Source organism: Tyto alba, unplaced genomic scaffold (genome assembly GCF_018691265.1).
Source record: "Tyto alba isolate M040663 unplaced genomic scaffold, T.alba_DEE_v4.0 Super-Scaffold_16, whole genome shotgun sequence".
Taxonomy (NCBI): Eukaryota; Metazoa; Chordata; class Aves; order Strigiformes; family Tytonidae; genus Tyto; species Tyto alba.
In genome coordinates, this window is record NW_024881278.1 from 24,843,322 (window position 1) to 24,864,613 (window position 21,292).

At 40.0% G+C, this 21,292-nt stretch overlaps 1 protein-coding gene across 4 annotated transcripts in view; it reads left to right on the forward strand.

Moving 5' to 3' along the window:
• EPAS1 (endothelial PAS domain protein 1) overlaps window positions 1-21,292 on the forward strand; it is a 79,227-nt gene that overhangs the window by 21,217 nt on the left and 36,718 nt on the right. The gene's annotated exons all lie outside the window — the stretch shown is intronic.

Consider the following 21,292-nt stretch of genomic DNA (forward strand, 5'->3'; position numbering starts at 1 on the left):
GTGCTAGATAGAATTGCATATACAGCAAATAGCCTTAAATATATTTTGTGGTTACTACTGCTTATATACAAAGCAAAACCATAATTACAACGCTGTTCTTGTTTTTGAAACATCATCATGTGCCAAACAAGTTGTGGATATTTGTAGGGCATGGTAATGTCAAAGATTGCCTGAGTGTGGAAAAAGATAGGTTTATGGGTACCAGCTATATTCACAGAACCGGCTGAAGCTAAATTCTCATTCACATCATGTTGTGAAGACTTTAACCTTCATGTGTCTGATGAAGGCTTCTGCAGCACCTGCATGCCTAGAGCAAATGTCGCGGGCGACGGGTGGGTGGAGATGGGGCAGCTGGTGGAGCAAGACACTTGCATCCTCAGGCCCTTCAGCTTCCCTGATCCTGATTGGGCTGTGCAGTACGTGCAACGGCATCGTTAATGTCCCTTTGTTCTTCCCCAACGCTGTATGAACAGCTTGGGCAGAAAAACCTCCTTAGAGTTTGCTGATGATGACAGTGTCTTGTGAAACTCAATAGTTTGTCTTTGCCTTTTTGATTGTGCTGGTAGCTTCTTCTGGAACAATCTCCAGTATACTGCATCTTTTAATTTTTTTGAAGTGTTTCAAAAAGTTCAAGGAAAAGTTGTTTTGTTTTTTTTTTTTTTTTTTTTTATTTTATTGGTCAATTGGAGACAGTTTTAGAACAATGAGTCCTAACTGCAGTTGGAATGATGATTTCCTAGACAGTTCAGCATACTCATTCAGCCTTCCCTCTCCTATCAATGTCCCTGCTGTTGTTTTAAGATAAATTAGAGATATGGAAGAGCGTACAGGTCAGATGCCTAGTGTAAGAGCCAAGGGCTTCAGCTTTGTCAGTGGCCAAGCTCCCACTGACTGTACATCCCCAGGATTCCCCCACATTAGCCGTAAGGTATTGAACTTGCTTCTCCAGTCTAGCTTGCAGAGCTCATGATCTCAAATTACTCAAATTATTCATGCTCAAAACAAACAAACAAACAAAAAAAAAAACCAAACAAAAAAAAAAAAGGTGAGCACCCCCAAGTCCCATTGTAATGCTTAATAATAGATCACTAATCATTTAAATAAATTAGTAAAAAATTGTGTCTGTATGTTTGCAGTAAAGGATTTGTTTTGCCATCCTTTTACAGCACATTTTAAAGAGTGTAAGAAGCACTAACTTTTGCAGGCATGAGTAAAGAAACTAATTGAAAATGTGGAGATTTTGTGCTTTTGCCTGTCCTGCTTATGCCCTGTTCAATATTAATGGGATTGTATGGGATGTAAATGGCCACAGCACTTTTGCTGTTTTATATAAACTAAATTTGGGGAACTTTTGATGTTTGTTGTGCACAGTGAACCTCTGGGAAAGCTTCAACCTTTGACCTCTGTAATGGGTTATGACAGGGAAGAATCATAAGAGCTTGATTTAGACCCATCTGTGGAAAGCTGGTTAAAAATATTCAACTACCATGTTCTTCCTCCTCCCCCCTCTCTGTAAAAGACCTCTTAAAATACATTCTCTGTGACTTCATTTTTATCATTACTTTGGGAGCCCTGTAGCCAAGCCTGCTTGTAAGGAAGTGATTAAATTATATTCATGTTTGTTCTTTGAAATTGCTTTGGTGATTGTCCAAGAAGTATTTTCTTGCTCTTCTAAATTTTCATGTGCTTTAATATTAATCTATTTTCATCAGTTTGACCTGCCCCGGCAGTAAAATTTGTTTGTATTTGGTCATGTAATGATTGCTGAAGGGACATAAAAACTAAACTAAATTTATCTCAGGATTTTAAAAAAACTTATTCTGAGAAAAATAAAGTTTTTACTAGAAAATTAAATGGCATTTAACAGTGTCAGTGGGTAATTTGTCACAAAACTGAATAGTCATTAAAGATATTATGCTAGCAGAACTCTTTAATTTTGCTTTTACAAAGTAGAATATTATTTCTTTGAAATACCTTGTCACTGGCTTTTAATTTTGCATTATATGTTAATAAATGTTTATACTTGAGTTGTGGTGGCAATTTCAGACTGAACAACCAGTAACAACATTATTTGTTGCCTTTGAGAAAGAACCCTTTAATATGGTCTGTATATCACAAGTTAAAACTATCTCAAATATCTAGAATTAAAGATTTAGTTAGTTAATTATAATTTTTTTATGTTAGTGATAGCACAGGCAGTCTTTGAAGCAAGCCAGAACATCTGGCTGTTAGTTCAGAATTTAAAATTCTGGTCTGCTAATATGTCTTTTTTGTTAACTAAAGGTGAAAGGATATTTCATGCAAGAACACAAGTGACTTTATTACTTAGGTGAATGGCTATTACTAATGACTATTAGTTGCATTTGTAGAGCAGTCAATAGTATTTTGTTGGTTTTCTTGCAAAATTGTAATCAAAGCCATTATACTATCCCTCAAATGGAAAGGCTACCGTTTGCCCAGAACAGCTGTGTAGTTACATTAGCTTCTATAAATAAGTTTATTATTTTGGATGAAAGTTATAAAGCAGTTTGTTTACCTCTGCTGAAGTAAGTATAATGGCTGAAAACATGCCTAAAAAAAGGATGAAGAGGAGCACTGGAGTAACATAACATGATCCGAGGGTTCTTTATGCATATTTAATATTTTAATCAAACACAACTTCTCTGTGGTTTTGTGGTCTTAAGAAAACTGGAAGGAAGGAAAGTGCTATTTCACTCTTCAGCTGACTGAAATGTAGTAATTTCCTTGTTTAAAATATTTATTCTCCTCAATTGCCCTGAGATGTTTTTGGAGGCAGATAGAACTGAATGGGAAAAAAACCCATGAAATATGAAAATATGAAAACTGCCATTAACTATGTGGAGAGAATAAAAGCATTAGCATGCACTCTGTTCTCCTTTAGAAACACATATTGGTTACATACAGAGGTTTCAGTACCACATATGCTGAAAATGTGGTCTAAGAGCTTTAATTTACCTTCATCTGTCAGTGTTAATGGACACAGCAAGTGCTGGAGCTGCTGTAAAACAAATCTGTTTTCCTTTTGTCTGCTGTGCCTGATAATGAAATAAAAGCTAAATTATCACTGATAAGAGTAATTTGCAGAAAAGCAATGATAAAAATATAACAACAGAGCTTGCCATTAGCAGTTTAAATGGATAATGTTTGCTAGCGCTTGTAACCTACTTCTGTCCTCTGTATTTTATTGTTTTATCCCCCTTCCCATGTTAGCAAGGACCTTTTCGGTAGAGGCTTAGAGCAATAAAATTATGAGTATGCTAAATCCTGTCAGGGGTAACTTTCTGAGGGATAACCACTTTTTTTTCCCCCCTTGTTCTGTACTACACTATTGCCATGTCAAAGCATGTACACAGTTTGAAGTGCAGTTATCACTACAATTTTATCCATCCTAACTTGAGAAATGTATCTACTAATGACGAAAACTGAGAAAATGGTTTATCTTATGGTAGCTCTGGTAACTCTTGTAAGCTTATCATGAGTGATACAGTATTTACTGTGAAAGCCTTAGTTGTTGGAGTTGTGTTTAGGTGAGAGTCACACTTTCCTTTCTGTATGTCTACGTCTTTTTCTTTTTTTTTTTTTTTTTTAATGTTTTATTGAATTGTGTAACTCTAAGAGAAGTTTGAAGTCCCAGTTTCCAACAAAAACTCTGAAATAGGGAGGCAAATGTACAGACTTCTGGGCCCTGCGTGTTTGAGTGTGTACACGATGATTCTAATGTGTGCAGATACATAAATGTACACACACATGCACAAACATTTAAATCTTATAATTTCCTTGTAAACCAGCCTTATCTCTCTTGAAACTGAGTTGTCATTTTTTTAAATGCTTGGAATTCAGGTTACTTTTATGCTGGGAAGCCAGTGTCCAGGGTAAAACATTAATTGTAAGGTACTTGAAGGATCTGTACATACTCACTGGTGCATTTGTAGGTTGTAAAAGTATTTATTTAAAGACATTGTCACGAATGACTAAATAGGGAACGACTACTAAACTTTAGCTGCAGTACCTAAAAGTATTCTATGTTTGCATCCTGAACGCTGCTGCCAGCTTGCAAATGTCAAGGACAGTTACCCTCTCACATTCCTAAATGGTTTGCCTCTGACCATCCTTCACAGAACCTGCCCTTTCTCCAGTCCCTCTTCTCCAGCTATTGCTGCCACGTGCTGTTTTCCTTGGGAAGCCCAGGCCTTGTTGGTCCAGGCAACCTGGGAAGGCACCTGAACTCCCTCTCCTTGCCCCCAAAAATAAGACAAGGGCACCTTAAAAGCTGGGGAAACGCTTTTCATGTGGGAGACTGTGCAGCATATTAGCTAGATCACAGTCTTGCTGCTGGTCAGACAGTTCCACATAGGAACAGCCTTATACGATGTGCAAAGCTACTCTTGTTTTAACTTTTTATTGCACATGAATATATTTATTTTTTCATGTGTAATGTAGGAGAAAATATCACATGTATGAACTTTCTAAAGTATTTTCATCTCACAAAAACCTTTGTGTTAATCTTGTGTACAGGTATGTATTGTTCTGAAGTGCTTTACTATTTATTGTGGCTGAATGCTGCTGTTATAAACTTATAATGTTATAATATGTTGAGCTTTGCTTCTGTATTATGTCCATTATGTGTGTCATGATTTATTCCCTGTGCAGCTTCAAAGTGTTTAAGAAAAAAAAGTGTGTTACTAAAAGTATGTTTATAACAGAAGAAATAATTAAGTTCTTTTGCAATACTGTTCAAATAGGTGAAAGTTGTCTTCAAAGATGCATTTAGTGACATAATAATTGGATATAAACATAATAGAATAATAATAATAATGCCATATTGGAAGAAAACCTATATTTTCGTTCACTGATATAAACCCAAATTTGTGGCAATAACCTGCAAGCATGGTGGCAGATGTCTGCTTGCTGGTGTAGAGTAGCAGCTGTGCTCTGGCTTTTAGCAGGCAGGATGTGATGCACAAGATGATTCTGTTCTTGGTGCATTAAACAGAACTTCAATGAAGTAAAACTTGTGAGTAACATCAAAGCTGTATCACCATAGCTGGATAGCAAAGCAGTGTGATGCATTGGCACTGTGTTTACATACTGGTTAACAAAAATATCAGAGAATAAAATGGAGTAGCAAAACTGATGCTCATTTAGAAACAAAGCCCAGACTGTGAATGCCAGTGTTCAAGTAGAAATAGGGGTAGCTCTGCCATTTGTCACATTTACAAACATATTTGTGATCTCGTAGGTACGAATGGAGGTTGGAGAAAACAATTTCGTTACAGAAAATTGTCCTCTGTTTCCCTGATGACAGAGTGAAATACAAGAGGGGTATACCACAAAACTACTGAAACCAGCAGCATGAAACATCAAGAGCTTTAGGAAAATGGTGTCTCTGCTGAAAACTCAGTGTAAAATACCTATGGAGATGCACACTACTGCAGAATTATATCCTGAGAATGGCTGGTCTTACACTAAGTTCTTGTTTGAGCTTCCATCCATCTTCAGGGAGGAGTTTGCAAGTGTTCAACACCTTCTGGTCTGTGGTGTGTCAGAAGCACGCTAGAAAATTAGCCATTTTAAACTGTTTACGTGAGCAGTCAGACCAGAGAGAAAGCATGTAAGATCTGAGATGTTTGGACAAACAGCCATGAAAATAAGTTTTTTCAGGCCAAAATTGGAAAAGACAGTGCAAAAGGCTTTTCAGTAAATGAAATTGTCTCTGCTTCAAGGGAGAGTTGTCCTCATTAGAAGAGCATGCACTTTTCTTAGAAGGGCTGGGAGTGGTCTTGAATCCGCAAGTGCTAACATGGAGTTCACTGACCAAATAATCCCAAGAGCTTCACATGGGTGAGGATGGTGCAAGTTGGTGGGCAGCAGCGTGGGGAAAAGTATTTGAGTGGACAGAAAATAGATCCTTATGTAAGATTTATTCTAGATTCTTTTTGAGGATTGAGTTGTATCTGCACAGTTGAAGTCATGTATGTTTATATGAAGGTAGTACTTGATAAAAGACATTTTTATCTTTTCTATAAAGTTCTTATGCAGTAACAGTTCTTCTTCTTTACAGTATCATTGTGGGGATGAGAAGTGGCTCCTTTAAGACCATTTCTGATCTACTAAGTCTTGATACATCAGCTACTGGGTGGGCTGGGCCCTTTTGTTCTTTGAAGTGTTATTCATGGAGTTAAACAGAATTAATCTTTGTCCCTCTGACTGTTCTCAAAGTTTGGTTAATTAAGATGATCAGTGTTTGCATAACTGGGACTTAACAGAGTCCAGACGTTTCTGTATTTCAGCCACACTTGCACCTTTTACCCTGTGTGATGCAAGACACTTAGGGTGAAAAGTTCTCCACTTCTCTCTTTATCTAATTCTAGGTCTGCACTTGGAAATATTTTCCATGCTTTTGAAGTCTTTCTACACCCATGGGATTTTTTTGGCTGTCTGCTTTCCCTTCCCTCTCCCCAAATCTTGCTGACGGCACTCCCAAATCTTTTTCCTATTTTCTGAATTGTGTTATCTACTTCCTCCAGAGATGGTTTGATAAAAATCTGGTTTCCAGTTCTCTCCATGCTTTGGGTTTCTGTATGGTAGAGAACATCATTTAATGAAGGTCTGCTAGTGGCCCTTCTTGCTTTCCTTAAAGCGGTATCCCTTTCAAATGTTCCTCAATAATTTTATTAATTTTTCAATAATGAAAGAGAACTGTATTGAGACATTGGAAATTCTATGTCAGAGACTAGCTAGACATTCATTATTTCATGACCTATGGAATTATGTGAAACTTTCATTGTTTTTTGTAATAGATTGTAGAAAGAGTTACTTTTTTCATGTAGACCCCTTGTTTTGTTCAAACTTCCCCCCAAACTGTTGTTTCTACCTACTTTCTCTGTTAAATATTTATCCTTCTCGCATGGTAGCTGAGTAACAGAGCTGATGCGGAAAATTGGCTGTTCCTTCCCACGCAAAACAGTCACTGCCTACTGGTAGCTGGTTTGATGTAAGTAGTGTGACACGTCCCAGGAGAATCTAAGAGCAAAGTATTTCCTGTTTATTGGCATGGACAGAAGACAAGAAGATAAAATAAAATTTATTTTGAAGAGCTGTGTTCTGATCTCCCATCCATGCGAGTCGGGATAACTCCATTTAAGTTAATGTAGTGAGGCAAGAACTGGCCTCAAGGTGTAGACTAGTCCTTCATCCTGGACTCTGCTGTGTCCTCTTCCCTTGTACCACAAGTATAATTGTTTGGATGGAGTTTCGGATGGTTTTTGCTGTCCTTCATGTGCTTGGGTTCCCTGTTCATGTGTGGGAATGAGTGTCCGTACTGGATCCCTGCTCTGAGTTGGACTCTGATGGGTCAGGCATGGAACATCCCACTCCCCATGTCAAGGATGTTTTTCCCAGTCATTTTGTTGCTGTTTTGGTTTTAATGCTAAAATGAGGAAGTGAGGAGTCAAATAGCTGCAGCTCCCAAAACCATGGGAAAGACATGTTTTGAGACTGGCTTTACAAAGCTGTTTTGAGTCAACCCTAGATCGGAGAGTATGCTCCATGGCATTCAGTCCTTCCCATGTAAACACTGGGGAGAGGTCACACAGCAACAGGCTTTGCAGTCACTGCCTGTAGCCACCCTTTGATTTTTACTGTCCAGAGCAACTCATCTGTAGAAGTGTTCATGCCTGGCCAAGTTGTGTGATGGTGAGTACTAGTGAATGTTGTAATTCTAAAAGCACCTAAGTAACGACTTGCTGTGGCTGGTACCTGTGTGAAGCAGAAGGAGAAAGCATTCACCAGAGTTAGACACAAACACTGTGTTTTCTGGGAACTGGGGCAGGGAAGTGTGTGGGGTTTTTTTCTCCCCAGACCTCATAGCTTATCTTGCCTGCTTCTCTGTCTTTCCTCTTCCCTCTGGCCAGACTCCAGTTTGTAATTCTGCATTCTTTCCTGCTCAGCCTGAAGTTTTCTCATGTTAAATGTTTGGTTTGAATTTGCACCCCGTTTCTGTACAGAACGTATCAGTGATGCAAGACCTGCTGGTTAAGAGATTTTTCAGAATATAAAACAGAGGCTGAAAGTCAAGTGGTATTGGGCTGGCATGCCTGTGTGCCCAAAATAGCCTCAGACTTATAAAAATAGGCAGTAAGAAATTAACTCTTACAGAGAGAAAAAAAAAAAAAATCTGTGCAAATATTTTGACAGTGAAGGTGACTGACCAGTAGAGCAACCTACTAAATATTACAGTGGGTTGGTTTTCCATCCCTGAAAGTTGCTTAAATTGACGGGATTATTCTGTTAAAGAAATACTCAGATTCAAATTGTATTAATTCAGTTGAATCCTGCAACCTCCGATCTACAGGTTAGACCAGTTGTTGGCATCCTTCCTTTCTGGGCTGATGAGGTTTGACACTGTCATTCATCCTTCTCCCAGAGCTGTTAGTAAGCCAGAGCTTCAGGGAAACATCTTCAGGTTTTTAATAAAACATACTATAATCATAGCAAATAAAATCCCTGTGTCTGCAGAGGCACACCTATCTCCACTCTGATTTGAAGCTTAATTGAAAATATAGCAGAGCAGTGGACTTTCATACTTCTTGCCACACTGTGGGTCAGTTTTACTCACTGTTATTTCAGAAGGTTTTATCTAGCTTTTGTTGGTTAAACAACCTCTTCTCAGCTGTGGTAAACATTTATTGGTAGCTAATAAAGCTTTCATTAGTATCTTTTGTGAAAATTGCCTATGTAATTCTGAGTCAATGATCTGCGATATTGGACCCCTCTAGGTGGAGAAACAGTGGTGGAAGTGTTCACCCATGTGGGTTTGTTCCACTAGTGACTTGTTCTTCTAGTGTCCTTGGAGATTATTTTCTTTACTGATGTTTTCTTTGAAAGACTGATGGGAGGGTCAACAGAAATTGGTGGAAGTCCATTACCTGTATGAGGAAATGATAACAAGAATGGCAGGGGAAGTTGGTATTGGTAATTGTTACATACAATAATGAATAAAATGTTTTTTAAAAAAATGGGAATAAAATTAATAGGATGTATGTAAAGGGTGTTCCTCTAAGGCTTGTTATTTTATTAATGTACCATTGACTAAAAACTATGTTAAACAAGTTAAATCATATTTGTACAATTTAGATTTATTCCATTAGGTGTACTATGCCTTGCTCTTTAATTATTACTGTTGTTTTCCATACGCATTGCATTATAAAGGTTTCTCAGTCTTAAATGTATTTCACACTAGCATATGACTGTTCCAGTAAGAGCTAGTTATATATTTGTATAAATTTATATGTTTTAATATGTATTTTTATATATTTTAAATAGAGATTTATGTGTTCTGTATTCTGTTTGAAAGGTCTTTCTCTCTCTTTTTTTTTTTTTTTTCCTTTTTACCTGTCTATGAAGGGAAAAAAATCTTTATAACTACTCTTGGCTACATCAGCATGTTTTGTACGAATGTAGCTAACTATACAAATACAATTCAAAATAATAGGTTATGACAAGAAGTAATGTTACCTTTTGGATTCAGCCTGTATCAACATGGGTGCATGGTGTTCTCTCTGTGCCTGCCTCATCCATCTTCTGCACTAGTGTTTGGGGTGGGGTTGTGGTACAATAGTTTCTCAGTATACCTCATTTTTGGCCTCTGTACCATCCTGGTTGTGTTTTCTAATAACAAAATCATCAGTTTTGGCAGTGAGTGCAGCTCACTTTCTTTTTTCTCTTTCTTTCTGCTTCTCCTGAGAAAGCAGTCATTTTTGGAACAATTGTGCAGTTCAGTTGATTAAGTTTTTCAATTTAGGAAAGTACAAGAATAAAAATTGCATTTTCCAAAGAGCTCTGTAAGGAGGCACCACAAGGTACGTTTACAAAACAGTGTTGGTAGTTATTGGGTCTCTCGGCTCCAAACGGATGAGAGCACCTTCACCCCTGCCTTGGGAATTACCGTCTGTTTTGTATAACTCTTGTGACCCCTTATATGTGTACTCATACAGTTGCATGTATTTCAGCCTTCGTATATGTCAGAAACCTGGCTGCTAAACAGTTAGAATCAAAATACTGAGGTATCACACCCTGACAGATGCAAAGTTCTCATAGATGTCCAAGACCTGCCTGGTTGTAATGTGTTTCTTGTTAAATAAGCTGACAACTGTGAATTGTATCAAAGGAAACAAAAATGTGTAGCTTCTTCTCTGGAAGAACTGAGTTTTACCTACCTACCTTTGTCATAAACAGAATTTCTTACAGTGATTAGAATACTTCCCGCCCTCTTGGGGACCATGATGGAGATGAGAATCAGTCCCAATATATGCATATGTGCCTTGTTTGCTTAACTTTAAGGAGAATAAAAGGTCCAGCAAGAATAATGGCAAAATACTAATATGTTAATTCATAGTTCTGAAGTAAAATCCAGAAAATATGAAGACACGTGGCCATGTAAATTTACCTTTGTATACACACTGAATGCTTCCTAGCTTTGCTGCTTCCCATTTGTCATCATCTTTTAGTTTTGTCTAGAGTAACCACCCTTTGATTGCAGACACATAGAAGTTTAAGAAGTTAGTAGGCAGTAGTAGGGAAGAAAGAGATAAAGCAAGAAACACCAAAAGAGAAAGATTGCATCCAGTTACTTACTCTGTATTACAACACAGACTGCCCTTATATCAGTTCCCTTTGAAAGTTTGTTTAGTGAGTAATTATTCAGGGTGATGCGTCAGAAGAGCTAGCGGCCATTTCCCAACAGAACGAAGCCTTAATTTTTAAAATATTTGAAATACTGCAGTTGAGTATGGAGAGGCCACCATTGTTTCCTCCTCAAGTACTGGGTTTCAACATCCCTCTGGCTTCTACCACAGCACAGCGGGTGCGGAGAGGCAGGTCAGCAGTGAGAAGGCTCCTCCGGGCTTTGCCAGGAGCCAAAGGAGTCTTTGCCAGGAGCTGAAGGGGTGTGTGTGAGCAGTGGACAGAGAAGGCACTGATTGCCCCCAAGTTACATCACTCCACCCTCTGATTTTAGCCATAATTTTAGAGGAATCACCCAACTTTGCTGAAGTGACTGCTGGTTTTCTGGTCAGGTAGCTGAAATAACCTGACCCTTTGGTTTAATCCTTTTCCCTTGTAGTAAGAGTAGAATACAATTTACCCTAGCTCAGGCTACTAATCTTCAATTTTTATTGACTTAAACTAGTGACAGACTTGAATACTAATGAGAGATCAAAATCATATCATGCAAAGTTATCACTATTCCAGTTTACCTGATGACTTAATTAGGAGGAGAGGGACAATTAAAGAGATACTGTATAAAATAACAGCCCCATAAGAAGAAAGCAGGAACTAAGAATGAACTCCATGTCCCAGGATGTTTCTACAGGCAGAACTCACACCCCAGAGGGCAAAGAATGTAGCCTGACTCTCAGGATCTGCACTTGGTCGTTGTTGCAGGAAGTCAAGGAAACTGTGTTACATGGAATGATCAAAATTTAGAGTGTCTGTATTGTTATTCTCAAGAATTATTATTCCCTGCTTGCCAAAGAAATGACTGTTTAATCTGTCTTTCTGAACGTACATCTTCTTATTGTGAATGGCTACAAGTCGCCAAGAGATAGAGAGGGAGAAACCATTAACTTCCATCATAACTGAGCGCACATTAAAACTATTAAGGTCCAAAAAGTAAAGAAGGGTGAGCATTATTTCATAGAGATTTTATTGCAAGAGCTGTTTTCTTAACTTTATTATTAGAAGATTTGGCACTTTGGAAAGACAAGATATGGCTTTATTAACAGGCAACGGTGCAAAGTAATTTTAATGATAGTTTTGAGCATTCTCTAAATGAGATGAAAACATTTTCATTTTGAGCAGTGGTGGCACACAACAGCAGTCTTTAGAGCATCCAGCACAGAGACCTGGTGCTTGAAAGTGACACGAAGTGACTGAATTTCCTTTGTAGATGCTCTGCTGCCTATATACTGAACTTGGGAGTAAGGCTGCTGTAGAGGGCATCAGCACAGAGCAGCCGAAAGCCTGAGGAGAAGCAGGAGCTGGTTTTGAATTCCCAAGGCTGGGGGGTTCACTTGCTCGATCTTTGCTCTGTTGGTAACATGACTGACTGCGATGGAGACAAGCCTGTGTGAGAGCACAGCCTCCATACCTTCAAAGACTGTCCTCCAGTCTTTGACTATCTGCCAATTTCAGAGACTCATTTATTAATTCTCGCTACTGTTTTAATGGGCAGAATTAACAAATAAGCAAACAAAAAATCACAGCTGAAATGCATTGTGAAGGGCTGTTCACATACATAGTCATTTTAAAAATTGTGACAATGTATTTACTTTATGATCCCTATAAATGCTCGCTATTGTTTATTTACCAGCTGATACAGTTTTAAATTTTGATTAGTTTACTCTGGAAATAAAGATGACTAATTGAGTCACCTAGACACATGAGAGAAAAAAGGTGGTGAGAGAAGTTTTGGTGGATGCTTGCAGACCTCTTACATGGCTCCGTTTGAAGACTTCTACATCTTTATGGCTTGCTGATCTCTTTTTCAGCGGTTGGAGAACCTACAACATGTTGAAGGGTGGGCTGTTTATTTTCCCTGTGTTGTTTTTATGTACTGAAATATTGTAGTGAAAATAGTGGGGTGGGGTGTAATGAATGTTTTCAAAGACCTTCCTTTGAAAGAGGCTTTTTTCCAGCCCTTGGTGGTCACCACCCATTTTTCTGTGCTGTGTGTGCCTCTCTCATTGTTCCTACCCACAAAGGCCCCTTGTGTGAACCTGTCAGCAAATGTGCCAGTGATATGAGATAAAATGTCCGTGGGATATGGGTCCCCAGCCTGCTGACGCTCCAGGGTTTTCAACCACAAATGTTGGTGGGTATTGCCCAAGGCATAAGGCAGCGTTAGGTCGTAAAACTTGGGATTTGTCAATGATGTTTGGCGTGACTCTCAACAGTTTATGGTTGAGCGGGTTTGAGGCTGAAGCCTCACATACTGTGGCTGTGAAGGTACACATACCACTGATAGTAAAGTCATGTGATGGCAATGATTGTGCCTTAGGCTTGAAATAAAGCTTAATTGAAAAATTGTCCTCCTTTACCTGTAGTTGCACCATCTTGATAAATAATGCTGGTGGTTGTTTGGTATGGGCTGGGATGTGGTCAGTGCCCCACCTAAAAAATGAGATTGGTTTTGAGTTTAACTTCTGGTCCCCGCCGCACCAGTCTGCAAATTGCACTTCATTCACCTTTAGCTTTAACCTGCTGGTGAAGAGATAAAACATATCCTTTGGTATGTGTTTTTAGAGCAGGTAAATAGTTGGGTTATCTGAAAACAGATCTTAGCAATACCTGTTGAGCTTCTGAGCAACAATGTGTATGGACATCTAGATTAGCTGTCAAAAGTGACTGATTACTACAAGTAATGCCATAAGATAAGGATCTGTAATCTCTCAAACACAAATCATTGATAGAGATCTTGGGTTATGCGTTGTCATAACCTTATCCCTGCTCCTGCGGTATGATTCCAGCTCTAGCTGTGCTGCAGGGACTCTTAAGTGTGTAAGTGGAAACTATGGGGAAAAGCAGAGTGATACACTTATTACCCCCAAAAAATTTGCTGATTCAAAAGCAAGTTCAGTTTTGGCCCAAGTTGAAACAGTCCTTTTTGTTGTATTGTTTAGTGGGTTTGGTTGGGGGCTATTTTAGTCTGTGTGTTATCTCTGAAGCTTGCTGTATCTTGGCTGGTATCAAAGAGTTGATTGCCACAGGGAAGGAATCCATGAGCCTTTATCTTGATGGAGCAGAGCAGTGCAAAACCAGTCTGGGGAGGGAAGACTGAGTTTAGATGACTTTGTGCTCTCTGAGATTTGACTGTATGCTGGGCTGCTTATTTCTCGCCAAATTTCCTTAATATTTGAGAAGATGGAGGAGGTGTTTTAAGTGTGGGTTGCAGCAGCTTTGCAAGGGTGATCCAGAGCTGTCCTGACCCTTTCTGTGACTGGCCCTGGGGCTTGCTGAACACACAGTGACTTGGAGCAGGAAACTGCTCTGTCTGACAACTAAGCTGGGAGAAGAGTCTCTGCCATCTAGCCCTAATGCAGGGAATGGGTTGAAAAGGCAAAAAGGCAATGCCTGTATCTGCTCTGACTGCTGATCAAACAGCAGCTTGGCATCTTCTCTGCACACAGTGGGCCTCGCGTGGTTCCATGGGGCTGTGCCTTGCCCTAGGAGCAACGTGTTTGGCACGTCTTCCAAGGTACCAGGCTCGTGCTGGTGTGGCAACTGCAGGATGGGCTGCACTCACAGCATTGTAAAATAATCCAGGACCAGATTAATGGCTGCTGAAATCCTAATACTTATCTTTCTGGTTCAAGGTACTCATAAAGCTAGAGAAAAAATAGTAGAACATAAATCCTGTAGACATTGTTTTGCTTACTGTGATTAAATTTATCAGACTGTGGTGACATATTGTGAACATAAATGCTTTAAAAAAAAATAAGTGCTCCTACAGCCTCAGTAAGATTTTCAGCACAGTACTCCCAAAGTACTATTTAATTGCTGTGACAGCTTCAGTATTCACAATGATACTTTAAATTGCAGGTGCAAAGTCTTTTCTTTTAGTAGCTGCATTAAATGCAGCTAGTGGTATAAAAAATATGCTACTGGTATAAGCATTTTAAAACTATGGGTGTAATGCTTTTTATCTCAGCACTACCTTTTTTGGTTGGTGTTTTCTTTTGTTTTGTTTTTTCTCAAAAATAAATGCCAGGAATGTTCATGAAAATAAATAAAATACAAATGCACTACAGCTTAATCATTAAAACCAAAAGTACCATCAGAGCTTCAGACATTGGAGAAGTTAGTGTTACATGTGGTTTTAAAGTTCATATGGAATTTATCCTGTCCTAAAGAGCTGATGTGTTCACCATTCAGGAAAATATAATCCTGACTGTGTTACTGTCAGCTGTGGTGGTCCTAGGGTGACATGGACTTGGTGAATCATAAATATGCTCAAAGACATCAAAAGTTTGGTATTCACTTCGGCCTCATCTCTTGATACTCTAATCATACTAGCCCAGTCCCTTACCCTTGTGCCGAGCATCCTTTGAAAAGGCCTAATGACAATGGAAATTAATTCCTCACCCTTAACAGGAACTCTTCCCTTGTCTGTCCCTGAGACACTCCTATTTCTCATTTTCCTGACTCTCATCTACCTTTGGTTTTAAACTTGGAGCAAAGAATTGCATCACGTATTGATGTGGCAATAGGTGCCAAGCTTTACTGACTGAACTAGCAGTGATTTGTTGTTTAGTGGGTATGTACAGAAACACAAGAAATCCCCCAATCAAACCAAGGAGTCAGCGGTTACTGTAAGTTAGGGCAGCTTTAAAGGAAGGGTGGAAGGTATTTCATTTCCTTATTTTTGTAATAGCCCTTTCTGTTAGCAGCTTTTCTTGTTACCTTCGAACTCTCATTTCCTCTATTAATGAATTCCCCATTTTGGCATTGTTTGCATTTGTTTTGTCTGTGTACTGGGTATCATATAGCAATGTGCAGCAGCACTGCTTCAGAGCTTCCCTGGTGTGACCACTCCACATATTTTCAAGCCTTTTTTTCTTTTTCTCCACTCGAGAATAATTCTGAGTCCTTCCCCTTCCTATTGCTGGTGTGCTGGACTTGGGCACGTGGTGTCTTCTCTGACTTTAGAGATAATTATTTTCACTGGAAAGAGGTATAAGGAGAGATCTGTATGGCACTGTGTTTGGGTTTCATTCACAGCTTTCATAGTTTGGCCTGAGTTCCTGGTGAGCGAGTAAATTGCTGTTTGTAGTACTTTTTATTTACTGATGGTCACTTTTATTACTTTCAAAAGCCCAGCATGCCATCCAGAATAAAATGCTTGTCAGGTAGGTTGCAAATACTTTTAAAAGGAATTTTAAGGCTAAGTAAGCATGACTGCTGGCTGCTTGGTGTCTGTGCAAGCACATCACCAGGGCCATCAGGCAGTGTGGTTCTGAGATAGCTATAGAGTACCTCACAGTCAGCAAAACTCCTTTTTAGATATTATCCTGGTTCAAATCACCTAGGGATTTGCCAAGCAGAAGGTAAAGCAAAATATAAACACACAGCAAAAAATGGATTTCTAGTTTGAAATAAATCTTTGTTGTTATCTCAGATAGTACTGCCTGTTAAAATATTTTTATTGAGTTTTTACAGGTTTGAATTGAAAAATCATTTTTTTATACTAAGCATCTGATCTTTTTTTCATTTATCTGCACTGTAAAATATTTTCTTATCTTTGCATCCTTAGAATGTATTTTTCTTGTTCTGCAAGTTAGCATTTGAAGCTTTAACTCTAAACCATTTGAAATGAGCATTTATTACAGAAATTTCATGTGATAGCTTAATTAACTGTGGATTCTTGACCTTTAAAGTGCTGGAGCTAGAAACATTTAATAACCAGCCATTGGATATAAAGTAATATGCTTGTTGTTTTAGTAGCTTGTATACATGGCAGTTTGAAGCAAAGTCCAAGGGTCACCAAAATCATGAAGTAAACTCAAGCGAGTCAGTCTGAACTGTGTATTTCAAAGTGTTGTATGAATGTGTCACACTCAGTATGTATGTATGAGTAAAGGCTACCAGGTTTCATATTAAGGTATTTTTATGCAAGGTGAGGATTACGATTTCTCTAAAAGCTTCTGTGATCTGGAGCCTTACAAGGTGGGAGTGTAGTTCAGTGCAATTACTGTGCTGCCTAGTCTTAAACAAGCAAGTGTGTGTGCACACAACCAAAGTATCGACCCACATGGACTTGTTGAGAGCAGCAAAACCCTGAAGCAGAGGATTGCTATCTTGGCAAATCCCCTCCATCAGCTTAAAGGAGGCCACTGATGTCCTTGACAGAAGGGAAGATCGCTGAAGCTGACCACCCAGCACCGTCGTCAGCTGAGTGGGCACCAAGGGCTTTGAGGAGGTAACTGTGTGTGAGAAATGCTGAGGAGATGTGTGGGTGGAGGTAGGGGGCATGGATTACTGGTGGAGATGAAGTACTGGTAGGATTGAGATTGCAGAGAGCAAGTATGGTCAGTGGAAATGGGACTGAAGCCTCGGGTCAGTCCCTGTCTGCTGAGCTGAGGATTGTGTGGGTGACTGACCCCACTTCAGGCCAGTGAATGACTCCACCTGCACTTAAGTGCCTGTGTGGGGAATGGTCTGTTTGCCCCACTGTTTGTGGGGCTGATCCCCGCTGTGTCTGGGTCTCTGGTACCGTCTGTGTGTGCCCAGGCAGGGCAGCGGCAGCAGCGCAGCCCCTGACCTGGCTCTGGCATTTCTCTTGGCTGCCAGAGTCTGGAGCCATCACAGCAGTGAGTGCCAGGAAGACAATCCCTGAAATTGCAAGGTTATTTAAGCCAGACTGGCTATGTGGGGCTTCAGGTTTTGCCAATAAGTTGCCATGCCTGGAGTTTCCAGTCCTGCAGTAAGAGAGGCTTTGGAAAGCCAGATTATGATCTTTACCCCAGGTGTGCGTGACCTTCATCTGCAGGCATTCCTGCAAATTTCAGTGAAGCTGTGTCGCAAGGGGCTGTCGGAGACGAGCAAGGGGATAGGAATCTGGCTCCCGGGATCCATGCAGGGCATTTCTGCACCCTTTTGGATGCTTCTGGCGGGTGGGATCATGCTCCATTCCTGTGCATGGGGGTACCATTGGGACTGGTTTGTTGTTTGGGTTCTTGGGAGAAGCGTGGAAAGCTTTTGCTCCTGCAAATTCAGGAGCTTCACCTGAGTAGGCAAATACTTGCTAGTTGTTTGTCATCTTTGTTCACAGGTGTCAGCCTGTAAATTCTATTTTCAGAGAAAAAACTAAACACTCCAGGAGGGAGTGGGAAATCAAATAAACAGCTATCCTGGGGGTACAGTGCTTTACCTGTGTTCTGTGGTGGGGAACTGCCTGCACCACCTTAACTCTTCCATTCACTGTGACCCCGGAGCATTGTCCAGCAGCCCTGGGAGAGTCCTTGCTGGGAAGTGGCACCATCCTTTTCCTTCTCGTCGAGTCTCCCGAGCCACCCTCTGTGTAGCCGAGTCCTGGATGGAGTCCCCAGGCCCATTCCTCAGCTCGGTCTCCCTGTATCCAATGGAGATTTGGGCTTTTCCATTCCTTTCTTGTCATTTTATCAGGAACAGTCATGTCAGTGTGGGGGGGTGTGTGGTTGAGTGGGGTTTTACCCCACCGGATCCCAGGGTTCCTGAGGGAACAAGTGTCAGGCATCTGCCAGGAGGCTTTCCTTGAAGTACCTACTGGCCTCACACCAGCATATGGGTGGCTTGATTTGTGGTGGCTTTCTTCTCTCTCTCCATTTTGCATTTTTAAAAATCTGACACAGGTTTGTGTGAGTGAGGTTTCTCACTCACTTCTGCTTGAGTCACTTTCTCCAAGCAGATGCACACGTGTGCTCTTTTTTTTGCCACGTAAGTGGGTGGTTTATGTGCTGGGAGGGAATGATTCATAAATTAGGTAGAGCTTGGGCCTTTTCTCTATTGCTGTAATGATGTGTGAAGAGGATTCGTGTCAGCCTTTCTTCCTGACCTTCAGACTGGCAGGTTGTTGACTGGTTACATTTTCACCTTCTAGCTGTGGGTAATTGGGCCTCACCATGGGTAAAATTCTAATCCCAGGCATAAAATGGGGGTAACTGCAGAGAGATTTAATGGCCTGCTGCCTGCAAATGAAAACTGTGAAAATACTGCTTTTCGCAGAATTCTGTCACTTGACTGCAATTTTTGGATGCTTTTGCAACCAGGACGAGTAAGTACAGAACAACTGTCTTCAACATGGGTGTCCCTGGGAAGGACAGCAAGGAAGTGTAGATGTCTGTCTGGGGGGGGGGCGGGGGATGTGAAGCTGAAGGGGACAAGCAGCTTGAGGGTGTTTTGGGCATCCGTGTGCATGTGCTGGGCTGGCTACAATAACTAGGAAACATGAAGGTGTGCTGAGTGAGGGAAGGGGAGGGAAATTGAGGTGCAGGAAGCTACAGGGGGAAATGCTTAACAAGCAAATTGTTTGTTTATTTAAAATGATAATGGGTGAGCAAGAAAGTCTTTTGAATGCAACAAGGCAGGCTGATTCCTCCCCTTGTTTCCTGATGTGAGAAGGTTCTCATGCAATATGTAATGAATGACGATGTCTCTCTGCAGACAAACTGAGAAGGACAGTCAGAAGCAGTGTTGAAAGAAAGCATCTGCAGCACAGAGAAAAAAAATCATTCTCTGTTCACAGCATTAGTTATTACAAACCTTGAGCAACCTGTGGTTAATAAAACCAGCTTGTCTCATTAGCCACACTTCAAAATTCTATTTACAGAGGTTAACAAAACTAAATATTTTTCTTCATGACCAGAGTGGCGTCATGAGAGACCCTGTCTTGTACAACACATTTTTACTGCCTGAATTGCAACATTGCTTTGGCCTTGGTTCCCAAAGTTTCATATTTAAACGAGGAGGGATGGGATCTTCTTTTGCCCAAGTTGGTTCTAATGTGAAAATTGTGGACTCTGGATTTAGAGCAGAGCTCAAATGTTTATAGTTCAAGTTAAATTCTTCAAGCTGCAATTGGAAATTCTCACAATTTTTTGTTCTGTTTGGTTTTGGGTTATTGCTACTCTTTATTTTGTTGATAGAATTAAAACCTGAGATTTGTTCCCAGTCTGGCATCTTTATAGGCACAGTGTAGGCATATTTTTCTTTAGAGAGCAAGATGGGCCTCTGAAAGAAGCATGAGTGTAGGTAGTTCACATGGCTCTCCTGTTCCCAGAACCTGCCCTGGGGGGACACAGGACATTTTCTGTTGTACCTTCTCGGACAGCTGTACAAAAGGACTTTTTTTTACATGGGTGTAGTATGACTCTTACTTGGCAAGGATAAAAGAAAAGTTAGTATATCTGATCCTTTAGATTCAAACTTGGGCAGGTTGGTGTTCACTGCAGCAGTGCCCCTAAAGTTATTATCAAAGTTGGATCCTGTTGTTAGGTACTGAAATGTGTGCAGGTGTGTTAGAAAACATCTGCCTTGGGCAAAACAATTGTGAAAAAGATTTGCCAAGGGCTGATCGTGGATCTTGAGAAGATACTGTAAGTATTTATGAGGCCCCTTGCCCTGTTAGCACACCCACTGGTGAGCACCTATCTGATCCCTAAGCGTATGCCCTGCTTCATGTGTTTTGCAGCACAAGGGCCCTACTGATGTGTTGTGAGCACTTCCCTGCTTTAAATGATGACATTGAATGCCCAGATTTGCGTAGGTCCCAGCAAATACCTTGCTGTAGCTTTACTCTTAGCATTTAACACGAACCCTGGATTTTTTCTTTCTTTCTAATTTCTGAAGCTGCCTGGAGTGTCCATGCTAGAATATTTTGCAGGCAGTCTAGCTCTTCTAGAAATGACCATGTTCTTTAGAATACATTATGTATTAATACTCTTTTTCTATTTTATGCGGTTTTACATGAGACCAGCCATGATTGGAACAGTTTCTAGAATTAATTGATGCCATCAGTATTTGTTTTCCTCCTTATCTTCACACAAGAGAATATATTTATTGAAATATCCAGAATATATTGAAAAATATTCTGTGTTGGCATGACTAAGGTGTAAAACCTCAACTCATGCAAGTGAAGGAAACTTGTAGTATCAGCAGAGCTACGTGGGGTTGAAATAGCTGATGGTTTTCAATGGATTCAGGTTCACGTTCTGAAATAAGAATTATGCTTTATAAAAGAACCTTGGAGTCAGTGAAGTTCCCTCTTAAACTGTCTTATCCCAGATCCATTATACATATAGCCCTTTTGTTTTTCACATGTTAAATTTAGCTTTATGTCCCTCTGTGGCTTAATTTCGTATACTTGCTTCATAGAATGCCCTCCCCTTCATTTTTTCCTGCTCTTCTGTTCTCTGCAGAGTTTGAGAGCTCTGCAGAGCTCCATTGGTCATGATATTTTACTCAAGAAGGAATCTATTTTCATAGACAGTAGAGAGATGGCAATTTAATAAGAATAGCTTCTATGAAGTAGGGGTTTCTTTCAAGCAACGCTATTTTCTTTCCCATTTTGTATCCTTTATGGTCAAGTAAAGGTGGTTTTCCAGAGTAGTGTTGCATTAAGAGCTGAGACAGTTGTATATACAAACACAGCTTGATACCCTATTATTACTTTTGTTTTAATGTGGGGTACAACAACTGAAACTCTATGACCCGAAATATCTACAACACAGCCACATGC